The sequence below is a fragment of the Phyllostomus hastatus genome, unplaced genomic scaffold, assembly GCF_019186645.2.
Source record: "Phyllostomus hastatus isolate PE091 unplaced genomic scaffold, TTU_PhHast_1.1 phas_contig_196, whole genome shotgun sequence".
Classification (NCBI taxonomy): domain Eukaryota; kingdom Metazoa; phylum Chordata; class Mammalia; order Chiroptera; family Phyllostomidae; genus Phyllostomus; species Phyllostomus hastatus.
Window position 1 is genome coordinate 23,100,837 of NW_025333709.1, and position 11,752 is coordinate 23,112,588.

Genomic DNA, 11,752 nt, shown 5'->3' on the forward strand with positions numbered 1-11,752 from the left:
CCCCAGCCACAGAGCTCCCCATAGGCTCAGAAGACAGTTCTACTGTAACTGTACCTCAGCTCAGGCTCCTCCTCTGCCCTGTCCTGCATCCCTCAGCCTCCACAGATGTTGATGCTGAGGCCACTCCCCCCTGCCCCCACACCTCCTGCACATAAATCTCTGTCTGTCTGTTTCCTGGGAAACTAAACATCAACACTGGCTTAGCAGAAAAGGAATTATTAAGCAATAATAGGTAGCTCCCCGAAGGCAAGCAGGCCAGGCATGGAGAATGTGTCCTAAGAAAGAGAGTTCCAGATGACTCCTTCGGCCACTCCAGTGGAGGTGCTCCTGCGTCACCTTGTACAAAGATGCTTTGGTTCATATTCTGGATACTGTCGGGACATTGGACGTGACTGCTGCTGACCTCTACCGTGCCTGACTCAGCAGTGAATGGGTTTGCAGCGACCTTCTCCAGAATGGACTGGCTTTGACACCTGCCACTTTGCCACTCCAGCTTCTTGCTGGAAGTTGGGGGTGAGCGGAGCTGATTGCTGAGACCAGAACACCTGCCCGCACCCTGGGACATCCACAGAGGGAAGGGGAGCTCAGGGGCCGGGGTGCGGGGGGCGGTTCTTTCAGTGCTGGATGCTCCAGAAAAGCCTGGGAAGTGCCCACGAGAGCATCGTTGTGAAGTTAGCTACGGGAAAGTATGGTGATGGGTCCTTGCAAATCGCATGATCGCATTTTATCAGAAGTGTCTATGAGGTCATCGCCTTAACCTGCAGTTAAACCCTAATTTCCCAGAGCAGCAGAGGGACCACCCTGCCTTTGGAAGCATATATCAACCTAGAAGTACGAACAAACAAAAAAAGTGCACAATAAATAACCAAAAATGTAATCCTAAATACTCAGTTTCCTTACGGTTCAGAGCCAGCCCTTTCTTTTCCACACAAACACGGCCCTTGCTTGGTTTCGCCCCCTCCACGGCCTACACACCCGCTGTGTGACGGGGAATCCCGCATCGATAGAACTGCTCTTGACTTCTCCACTGAGCTTCAGGTTCGCAGACCCAAGCCCTCTGCTTCAGTCCCTGCAGGGTGGTAATAAAACCAAAATTCGTCTTGATTCTGCCTCAGATCTGTTCCCCCCCCAGTCTCCCGTCTCAGCAAAGCACACGACACAGAGCCGTTCTGAGACTGTTCTCTTCCTTCGTGCTCCCTGGTCATAGTTTCTCAGCTCTCCCTGGAAATGGGGCCTGAATTCATTCACTTTTCTTTTCTTTTCTTTTCTTTTTTTTTTCACATGTCATCACTTTAATGCTGTGTAATATTTTCTTTTAAAATACAGTCTCTTTGAGGTAGAAGAGGGCAACTGCAAGGCATCGTCAGACAGGAGATAAATCCGTCTGTGTAAGATGTGCAGCAAAATGAGGTAGAAACGGTTACAGCTGGAGAAGGAGAGGGCCCCAACCCCAATCTGGGCAGAGGAAGGAGAGGGCCGGCTTGGTGAGGCAGCTCCCCCACCCCTGCCCATGGATTCTTTGGCATGGCCCCCACAACACGGCCAGAACTGGACCTGCCTTTCCCCCACCTACCCCAGTGCCCATGAGGTAGGTGAGAGCAGACTGGGGGGCGGGTGTGTCTTGGGTAGAGCTCCCCAAGACCAGCAGAGGAGGCGGTGGGGGCCCTGGCTCTCCATCAGTAAGCTTCCCTGGGCCTCAAAGCTGCTTGCTTCTCGAAGGGGACGGATCCCAACCCCACTTCCCCAATGCCCCTCCCCCATATACATACACACACCTGAGAGAACCCCCCTACTCCTCGCTCCCTGTAAGGACCTTTCACAGCCAAGACTCCGCATCCCACCCCACTGCTTCTGAGGCACCCAAGTTCTGCAAACTGCCGGCTCCAAGGGGAGGAGGGGGAAAAGGGGAAAAACACAGCAGCTTTCCTGTTCATGCTGCCAGGCCCGGCCAGACTCTCAGCACCTCGGCACCTGAAATGCTCCCCTGGACACCCATGCAGCCGGCAGTGGGAGGTGGCGCAGAGGTGGCGCAGAGGTGGCGGCACCTGCAGGAAACAGGAGAGGAGGCTGGGGTGAGAGAGAAAAGAGGTGGGAGTGAGGGCTTGCTCCCCTGACTTGGGACCAAAGGTCACAGTTGCAAAATGGGCCCCGTGAGGGGGAGGGGCAAACTGCTGAAGCCCCATCGAGGGAGGTGCGGGGGAGGAGAGGAATGTGGTTCTCAGGAGAAAGCCCACCACGCCCCCCGGGCTTCTGGCAGAACTTGCGGGCAGGACTGAGCGCAAGCCCCAATGTTGGGGAAAACCAGCCTGCCCATCTCCTTCCCTCTCCTGCTCTCCCTGCCCTCAAGACCCGGGACCCTTGAGGAATGAGAGAGGAACACTTCCCCACAGAACCTCTGGGTGGGATGCTCACTCCTCCCCAGAGCCCCCTCACAGGCAGGGAAGGCTGAGCCTGCAGTCCGTTTGGGGCCCAACCAGACCCGTGGGCTAAGTGACAGGAGACCTGGGCAATGTCCGGGGGAGAAGACCTTTGGGGACTTTCTGCTTGAGTCACCCTCTCATTTGGGCCCCCGCAGACAGCTCTGGGTCTGGGGCAGGAAGTGGGCAACGGCCTCCCAAGTCTGGTTAACACTTCCTAGGAAGCACTAAGCTGAGAGAGGGGGTCCTGGTGGGAGACCAGCAGAAGGGAGCAAGACCCACCTGCTCTCAAATCCCACAACCTTCCCCAGCACCCCTGCCTGCCACCTTGGGCTAGGGAGGAAGCCCTCCAAATGCACCCCACTTCTGCCCCAGGAAGAGCAGGGGTCCAGGTGTGATACCGGGTCCTCCTCTCCCCTTCCCCTGAAGTCTCGCCTTCTGAGTCTTCTGGGAGAACTCGCTCCCCTGAGAGCGAGGGTGGGCGGCAGGGAATACACAGAGAGCAGCCAAAGTCGGACATTCTTCCCGGGGTCAGCTTCTTCCTGAGTTGTCAAAAAAAAAAGAAAACCAGCAAGTTGTACACACCTTACAAAAATAAGAAACCTAAATATTAAACGAGCTACATTTCTGAAATTTCCCTCTCAGCAACAAACAACAACAAACCCTTCTTTGGGTGTCCTTTATCTGCATTAAGACGATACCCACAGCCGCCAGCCATCATCACTTTGCACTTGAGTTACTAACACAGCCTCCTCCACCAACTCCCTGCCCCCGCTTCCCTTTTTAATCCACTCACCAACGGGCTCACGTAATCCGCCTTCCACTCCACGTGGACTCAGAATGAAACCGAAGTTCCCTGCCATCTCTGATGACCTCTCACCGATCCCAGCACCCACTCGGGCCCTCCCCACTCCCTGACCTGGAGTGTATGGTGCTCTCGGGGCGATGATACCGCTCCAATCGCACGGATGTCTTTTAGCTCCAGGTCTCCAAATTTTGTGTGGCTGGATCCTCTCATTGAAGCTTCAACTCCGAGTCACTGCCTTGAGTGACCTCGCTGACCCACCCCATCTACAGTAGCCCCCATCCCTTCAAGTCACTCTCACTCAGTTGCATTCTCTCCGTCGTACTCACTACCACCCGAAATTATCTGTGTTGACTCCTTGTTTCCCTCCTCCACTGACATACAAACTTGTCGAAAGTTCCAGCTTTGTCTGTCTTATTCACAACTGCACCCCAAGTGTTTAGAATAGTACCTGGCAGGTGGTAGACATTCCATAAATATTTCTCGCATGCACTAACCTTACTCATCCACCTGTCTGGTTTACAGAAGTCTAGAGCAGGAAGTTTCAGCCTGGGTCCCTGTATCCCCAACAAGTTTGTGAACTTGGATGGGAAAAAACCCCTAACTGAACACAAACTGTAACCATGCAGGTGACTTTATCGCCAATAGAAATCACAGATATTTAAATATCATATTACATTGTATCAGATATCTCAGAATATTGCTTATTTTCATCACTCTTCAAACTTGCAATGATCAGTGCTAGATCACTCACTGCTAGAGTGATATTTAATCATTAATAAAGTAGCATCAAAAATTTTTAAATTAAATAATTTAAATTTTTAATTAAAAATTAAAGAAAAATAGACATATTAAATGAATTGGTTTCCATGGTAATACAATAGACTGTAAGCATCAGTCTGCAGAGAAGTCCGAGGACTTCGCGGGGGGCCCAGAGTTTGGGGCACATGAAGGTTAGGGCATAGAGCTGGACTGCCCGGTGTGTTAGCCACTAGCCACATGTGACTATTTAAATTTAACATTAAATTAATTTAAATCAAATTAAAAATTCAGATTCTCAGTAGCATTGGCCACATTTGAGTGCTCAGAAGCCACAAGTGGCCAGTGGCTACTGCAGTGGCCAATGCAGATTCAGAATGTCCATCATTGCAGAAAGTTCTGTTGGACAGCACTGGCCCAGAGCTTAATGATTAACTTCTGACTTGTCTGCCATTCTCTGCCCTCACCCCACCCCCACCGTTACGGGCTATGTTTTCAAACAGTAACATTGAGATTCGGTTGGAGACACAACGGCTTTTTCTCAGGTTTCTTGCTGTTCCCCTTTTTACGTAAGCGTTCATTCCCTCACCAGTCTCTGCCGCCCGTCATGGTTCAGAGAGTTGAGCTACCCAGGGCAATGTGGCAACGAATTACCTCCTTTTACATCACTCGCAGGCTCCTGCCCTGGTCCTGGGAGAGGACATGGCTGAGAATCGTCAAAGACAGGTAGAGCTGCTCAAAATGGGACAACTAGAGCCATACACCTCTTTCTCCCTGAGGGCCCTCAGTGCCTGTGGCCTGACCCTAGAGGAGGTTGTGGCCATGATGGGACATGGGGTGGTCCCTCCACCAAGCTAGGGCCTGACAGGAAGCCCCATCCTGAGTGCCAGTGTGGGCTGCAGTGGAGCTGAGGCAGTATGGACTTGTGCCCTCTCCGACCAAGGAGAGACCATACTGCAAGAGCCCCGGCTGCACACTTTAGCAGTGACCTTCCTCCAAACGGTCCTGGTTAGTAGGAGACCAGCCACCCCCACAGGCATCAGCTGGCTTCCAGTGGGGGAGCAGTGCAGCTCCAGGGGCCTCCCTCTCCCCCTGTGGCCCACAGCTTCCCACGTGCCCAAATACCATCTTGGAGAGGAACAGGGAGAGTGATGACAGTTGGAAAAAACTGACTCACTCAAAAGAGACCGCTTATGGGAATAGCTTGAGTCTACCAGATTGGACTAAAATTCAGCTCTACCCGCACTCCTCATTAGTCAGTGGTGTGGAGGTCGGGCAACACTTAGGGACAATTGGATTGGTTGTAGAAAGTTAAGAAGCTATGTTCTTTTTACACCTCTGAGTCTGGTGTAAGTAAATCTGAGGCTGGACTCTACCTGTCCTGAGTCATACAAACCCCTTGCTTGGGCAAAATAGGGCCCAAGACATCTTCTGGCTCTTAGTGAATGAGGTTCTTATAAGACCTTTTCAACTAAAGGGGAGAGGTGTCAATTCCTGGAGCAGTAGTCCATCGTCACTGTACCCATTCCACATTTCTGTGCCCCACAACAAGATAGTCCAGTGTCCCCTGGTCTTCCAGTCCTCCCTACACCCTTTCTGGCCAAACCTGAGATCCATGCTTTGCAGAAGGACCCTCCCTCTGTGTGATGTTGGACAGACATGGGGTAGCCCTCCTCTAAAATAAGAAAGCAAAGTGCTTCGTCTGTAGGTGCTGGGGGTGGCATGGGCAGACAACCAACGAGATCTCCCTTCTCCTGCTAGTGGTGGTGTGCGTGTCCGTGTGTGGGGGAGGCCTAGGAAAATGGTAGCTTGGAGAATAAGGTCAGCAGAAAAGTATAGCATATTGCTTGAGATGTGGTCTGCTGGCAGGAAAGCACTAGAGAAGTTGACAGTTTCAGATCAATTCCTTCCCCAAGCAGAATTTCATGGGCTTTGTGTCCCAGTCTAATTGGAGCATAAATGCTCCATTTAAGTGGGTAATAGTTTTAACTGTATGCTGTGTTCTGTATGCTGTGTTTTGTACTGGATTGAATAGCCTCCCCCCACATTCAGGTTCACCCAGAACCTCAGAATATGCTCTTACGTGGAACTAGGGTCTTTGCAGATGTAATCAGTTAAGATGTGGTCATGCTGGGTTAGTACGCCCTAAACCAATGTGAGTGGTGTCCTCATTATAAAAGGTGATGACACACAACAGTACACACACAGAGACAAAGAACACATATGATGACAGGGTCAAAGAATGGAAATGCTGTGTCTGCAAGCCAAGGAACACCAAGGATTTCCAGCAACCGTGAGAAGCTAGGAAGAGGCAAGGGAGGGTTCCCTTAGCAGGGGTCTCCAACTCATTTTCCCTGGGGGCCACATCAGCCTCTCAGTTGCCTTCGAAGGGCCGCATGTAATTTTAGGACAGTATACATGTAACCACTCCTTAACAGTTAAGCGAGAGCTCGGCACTGCCACCAGGTAGAAACAAGGTGCTGGGCAGGATAAAACAAAGTGGAGGGCTGGATTCAGCCTGTGGGCCTTGCATTTGCCACCTGTGCCTTATAGGTTCAGACAGGGTGTGGCCTTGCTGATGCCTCGCTTCTGGACTTCTAGCCTCCGGAACTGTGAGAGAACACACTTCTGTTGTTCCACACCAGGCAGTCTGCGATACTTTACCTATGGCAACCCTAGGAAACACGTGCTGGGGATGGGGCGTCATAATAATATGTGCCACACACAATAACACAAGCTTGGGGGTGATCGGGGTGATGTAACACTTCACCCAGCCCACACAGGAACACTAGTCTTCTAACATTTAAGGAGTCCAGTAGAAGGTCTAGAGCAATTGTCATTAAAATCCCTATTCTCTATCCCCCAGCCCCCACACACCCGATACACCCAATTTCTAGCCCCCAAACCCTTTTTATCCATAGGCTTTATGCTTCCCTCCTTACCTCCTCTTTCATCTTTATCAGCGAAGAGCTCAAGCCCCCAAACACTGCTCCTGACCGGATCCACTCCCCTGTCCCAGCCCCTGGGGAACACGCTCCCACTCTCCCGCTAGCTTCTCTGTCCAGTTGACTGCAAAGCTTCTCCTTTCCTTTGAGAGTGGGGTTGGGGCAAAGCTGAGTGCGGAGGAGAAGAGGACAGGCTCTGAACACCACACATTAAACAGAGATCTCCACCTCTACCATCTTCATCACACACACAAAACTTAACTTTTGTTCCCTTTGAAGGAATATTTGGGTTCAGGGAGCAGTTATGCAGAAGCCCAGCCTTGTAGAAATCTCCGCAGTGTTCAGGGAGTGACCGAAGCTCACACTCCCTGCTGGTCATTTATTGTACTCTCCCCTGGGCCATCAGGTTGGCTCTTTTCTACATGTAGGTGTAGGAAGTGAGCCAGATGGAGAAGAGAGGGGGACTAAGGTTAAGTACTCGAAGAGGAATCTTCTTCCCTTCCCTCCCCTCCCCTTCCCTTCCCTTCCCTTCCCTTCCCTTCTTCTCTTCCCTTCCCTTCCCTTCCCTTCCCTTCCCTCCTTTCCAACGTTTTGAGGCAATCTCAAATGATGCTAATTCTGAGCCCTAACAAGAAGATACATTAAATACACAACATTTTCCTAAGCAACTGTTACATACAGCTGTTTTACAATTAAGAGAATAATTAATTGGAGAAAAGAGAAGGTGTGAAATATAAAACATAAACTCTTCTTAGAGGTTTAAAAAGGGAGATAAGATGAGACATCAGTGGGGACTTTGCTCTTAATGCTCCTTTTGAATACCATGATTTTTGTCACATTTTAAAAGAACGCTTTTAACTGCCTGCCTCCCTTTGTACTTTGTACATTTTTTCCGGGGCTCTGGCGACTCCAGGCGAGGTCTCTGGAGAGACGCAGTCATTGGAGACATAAGAACAGCCAGCGCGACTTCACACAGGAAATGTCTCAACTGCGGTCGTCGTGACACGGGTTTGGGAATACGCCTCCTCATTCCCGAAGACAAAACCGGATGAAAGTAACTTCCTCACAAGGATGCAGAACTGACTTGGGGAAAGCATGCTGCGCATGCTCCAGGGCACACCTTTGACGATGCCACACTTGTCACGGGTCAAGGACTGCTTACAGAATGCGGTGTTATCCACCTCCCGCTGAAATAAAACACATGGGATGAGTATTTGTAGGTCTCTGAGTTTCATATTTTACATTTTCTCAAGTCTTCGGCTTCCTTGATTACTCATGTGGAAAGTACTTTAAAAAGAGAGTTCAGACCTGTTTACTGTGACCGAGAGGCTCTAAGGTGGCTCCCACGATCCTTTGCTATTGGTGTTCATGCTCTTGTATAATGTTGTCTCCTTGAGTGTAGTCAGGACCTGGGACTTGCTTCTGACCATTACAGTACAACAACAGTGATGGGGTATCACCCCCATGATGACGTTTCCTTACATAAGACTCTGCCTTGCTGGCAGACGCACTCCAGAGTCTGACTCTCCCTGCTGGTTTTAAAGAACCAAGCTTGTGTGAGTCCTCCAGCTGCAAGAAAATAAATAATGCCAACAGGTGGGATGAACTTGGAAGCATACCTTCCTGCATTTGAGCGTCCAGATGAGAACCAGCCCTGGCCAGCACCTTGATTACAGCCTCATAATAGACCCAGCTCAGGTGTGCCCAGACTCCTGCGCTGCGTAAACTGTGAGGGAGCAAATGTACTTTGTTTTAGATCACTGAGCGTGTGGTGATTTGTTATACAGCAATATGAATGCATACACCTGATACCTTATTTTTCTGGCCAAGAATCTTGTACTGGGCTTCCCTCTTTAAGAGATTGAAAGTCATTGATTAGAATCTAGAACTCAGAATAAAGAAAGTGCATGAGGCCACATTTAAAATAAAATTCATGAAGTAGTCAAAGTTCATCTTTGAATTCTCCTCTGACCTCGCCAGTCTCTTCAAGTGCTTCCTGCCCATTTGCTGCTTGAGCAGGCCTCACGCTTCCTGCCTTTCCTCCCTTCACCCCTCACAGCTCACCTGCTCCATCATGAATCTTCAACAGACTTGATTTTATTTATTATTCAAGCATATAAATGCATGCTGCATTCAAAGTATTTTTACTCTTAACTTGCTTTTTATAACAACCTATTATGTAGATATTATTATTATTCCCATTCTTCAGATGAGGAAGTTATGCCATTATAGGTATCCTAATAAAATACATGCATTTCTCTGGAAATAAGCAGTAATAGCTAAAGCCTCCAATGATTCTAGAAATGTTTAAAGGGCTTGTATGAAACCAGATAGCAGCTCTAGCTACTCTCTGGATAGGAGTTTCAGGACAATAGAGAATACACCTTTGGAGAAAGGGATCCATGAGCCTTCTTTCACTCTCCTAGAATCCCATATGAGGACAGGGTGCAGGGTTCAACTCTCCCCGAACTGCAATTCTGCTTTGCTCTGCGTAATTGGCCTGTTATCTGTCCACAGCCAGAACCACATTTAGTTCACTGCTGTCTCCTGTGTCTAGCCAGCGCCCAGTTCCTCATGCGGGTCCAGAAGAATATTGAAAAACTTGGCTGACTGACTGAGTGAGTGAATGAGTGGGAACCAAGAAGCTTCAACATTCACTTAATCAAGAAAGTGTTCCTAGATTAGAAATAACAGATAGAACTGTATCTTCAATCTAAGGATGCTATGCCTCTGTGCAAAAAAGGAGAGGTTTATTCCAGACACACAAAACAACAGAAGAAAGGGGAACAAAATGGATACTTTAAAAAGAATTTAATTGGTGAAACAAGACACACGGATTAGAGAGAGGAAAGAAGATGAGGTTGAGGGCGAACTAGAAGTCCCCCAGGTCAATCAGGATAAATTAAACGTGAAGTAACAGGGCCGTGTGTAAAGCTATCGGCAGCCAGAAACGCTGGGCGCTCCAGGCCCAGGGAACGACCGGCGAAGGAAGTTGACAGGAGGTGGGAGAAGAATATAGATAATGATAATGGCGACCACTTACGGATGATATTCTGTTTCAGGCAGGAGTCTCACTATTTGTGCTTATTAATTCACTTCAACACAAAATGTGAATTATAGTCTGTTATTATCGTCACCACCATTTTACAAATGATTTAAGTGAGTAACAGAGAGGTTAAGTAACTTGTTCAGGGTCACACAGCTTAAAAGTAGCAATGCCAAGGATTGAATCTAAGCAGTTTGCTCAGTCTGTATCATTCAGCATTACCATGTATTACCTCTCTTATAGTACAGACGACCTCTACGGAAGGACACTAGACTTGTCAAGCAAATTAACAATTTAAGTTATTTTAAAAAGAGTTTTTGTTCTGCAAAAATCCTCTCGCCCCTCATTCCTGACAACCCGAGGCCCCCCCTCCGGAGCCCCTTCCATATGGGAAGTCTGGAGCTGCCATCTCACGGACACCTGGCTGCGAGTTGCCCCGGAAACCAGTGGAGATCCTTAGGACCAGGACACAATTCAACTCTGCAACAACTAGAGAGATTGTCCCACAACCTCATGTGGTGGAAAGAAAAACAAAAGATGGGAGGGGAGCTGCTCTAGATTACGAATGACTAAAGTGGCATACTACGAAGACGGCGCACAAACTTTGGTTTAAAAAGTATACCCGCTATAAAAGACGGTTGGGGGATGGTTAAGAAATTTACTATTGGATCACCTAATAATGGATGATATTCAGGAATTATAGTTAACTTTTTCAGGTCTCATCACAATACAGGGGTCATGTCAGGAATGTTCCGTATTTTTAGGAGACGCGTGCTGAAGGAAGGATTTGGGCCTCAAGCGTTGTGATTTCCGAAACTAACTTTCCAATGGCTCAAAAAGAATGTAGAAAGATGGACTGATTAGTAAATCAAACATGGCAAAATGTTAACAATTGTTGGGTTTGGTGGAGGCTAGACAGATGTGCACTGAAACGTTCTTTCAGGTTTTCTGTATCCTATTTTCGCAGTAAGTTCTGCGGGAAAACCTCCAGAGGGACGAGGCGGTGATTGCTTACAGGTTGGCGGAGGAAGACAGGGACCTTGGCCAATGTGAAGGCCTCTGGGGGTGAGTTACAAAGCTCGGGCCTGACCGCACGGGGGTGAATGCAAACACTTTCTCAATAAAACAGAAATACAGAACTGGACCGAGGACCGGATGGGAGATTTGGCAGCTTTTCCAATAAAGATAGCAGGGGCAGCTGTAGAGGTAATAAAACTGCCTGAACCCATCCATAAAGCCCAGAAGACCAGACTGGAAATGGGGGACTCGGGCGTTCCGGTAGTTTGCTGTGAACAGCTGGAGCTGGTCTGCTCCGGCTGGCGCCCTCCCTCCCTGGCTCACTATCGCGTGACCGTGGGCCAGTTACTTCTCTGACACCCAGTTTCCTCTACTAGTCCTTAACTCGTGGAATTGTTGTGTATGAAGATTAAATAGCACGGTCCGTATAAAATGCTTAACACAGGTTGCGGCCCACCGTGAGTATTCAAGTGTTACTCCCATTTCTGTCCCTCCAGAGAGGAGGATGCGGTTCTCTTTGACTAGAGCAGCAAAAACATCCCAACCCACATCTCCTGCAACTGTTTAACCATCACGGGTACGTTTGGGCTCTCCAATTTCCTTCTTTTCAGTGAAATTGTGTGGCCTGGGGTCAGCAGTGATGCAGATGAAGTTAAACAGTGGAGATGACAGTGTAGCAGGGAAAATAAACACGGAGGTCCCTGCTGCAGCGTTTATCTGCAGAGACTCCCCATCTTCGCCCGGGTCGTTATCTCTGCACAGA

At 49.0% G+C, this 11,752-nt stretch overlaps 1 long non-coding RNA gene across 1 annotated transcript; it reads left to right on the plus strand.

Annotated features, from left to right (window-relative positions):
• The first annotated feature begins 4,590 nt into the window (after positions 1-4,590).
• LOC123815597 lies at positions 4,591-8,139 on the plus strand. Its single transcript, XR_006785145.1, has 2 exons — positions 4,591-4,707; positions 7,840-8,139. It is a non-coding gene; the product is annotated as an uncharacterized LOC123815597 (long non-coding RNA).
• Positions 8,140-11,752: the final 3,613 nt, after the last annotated feature.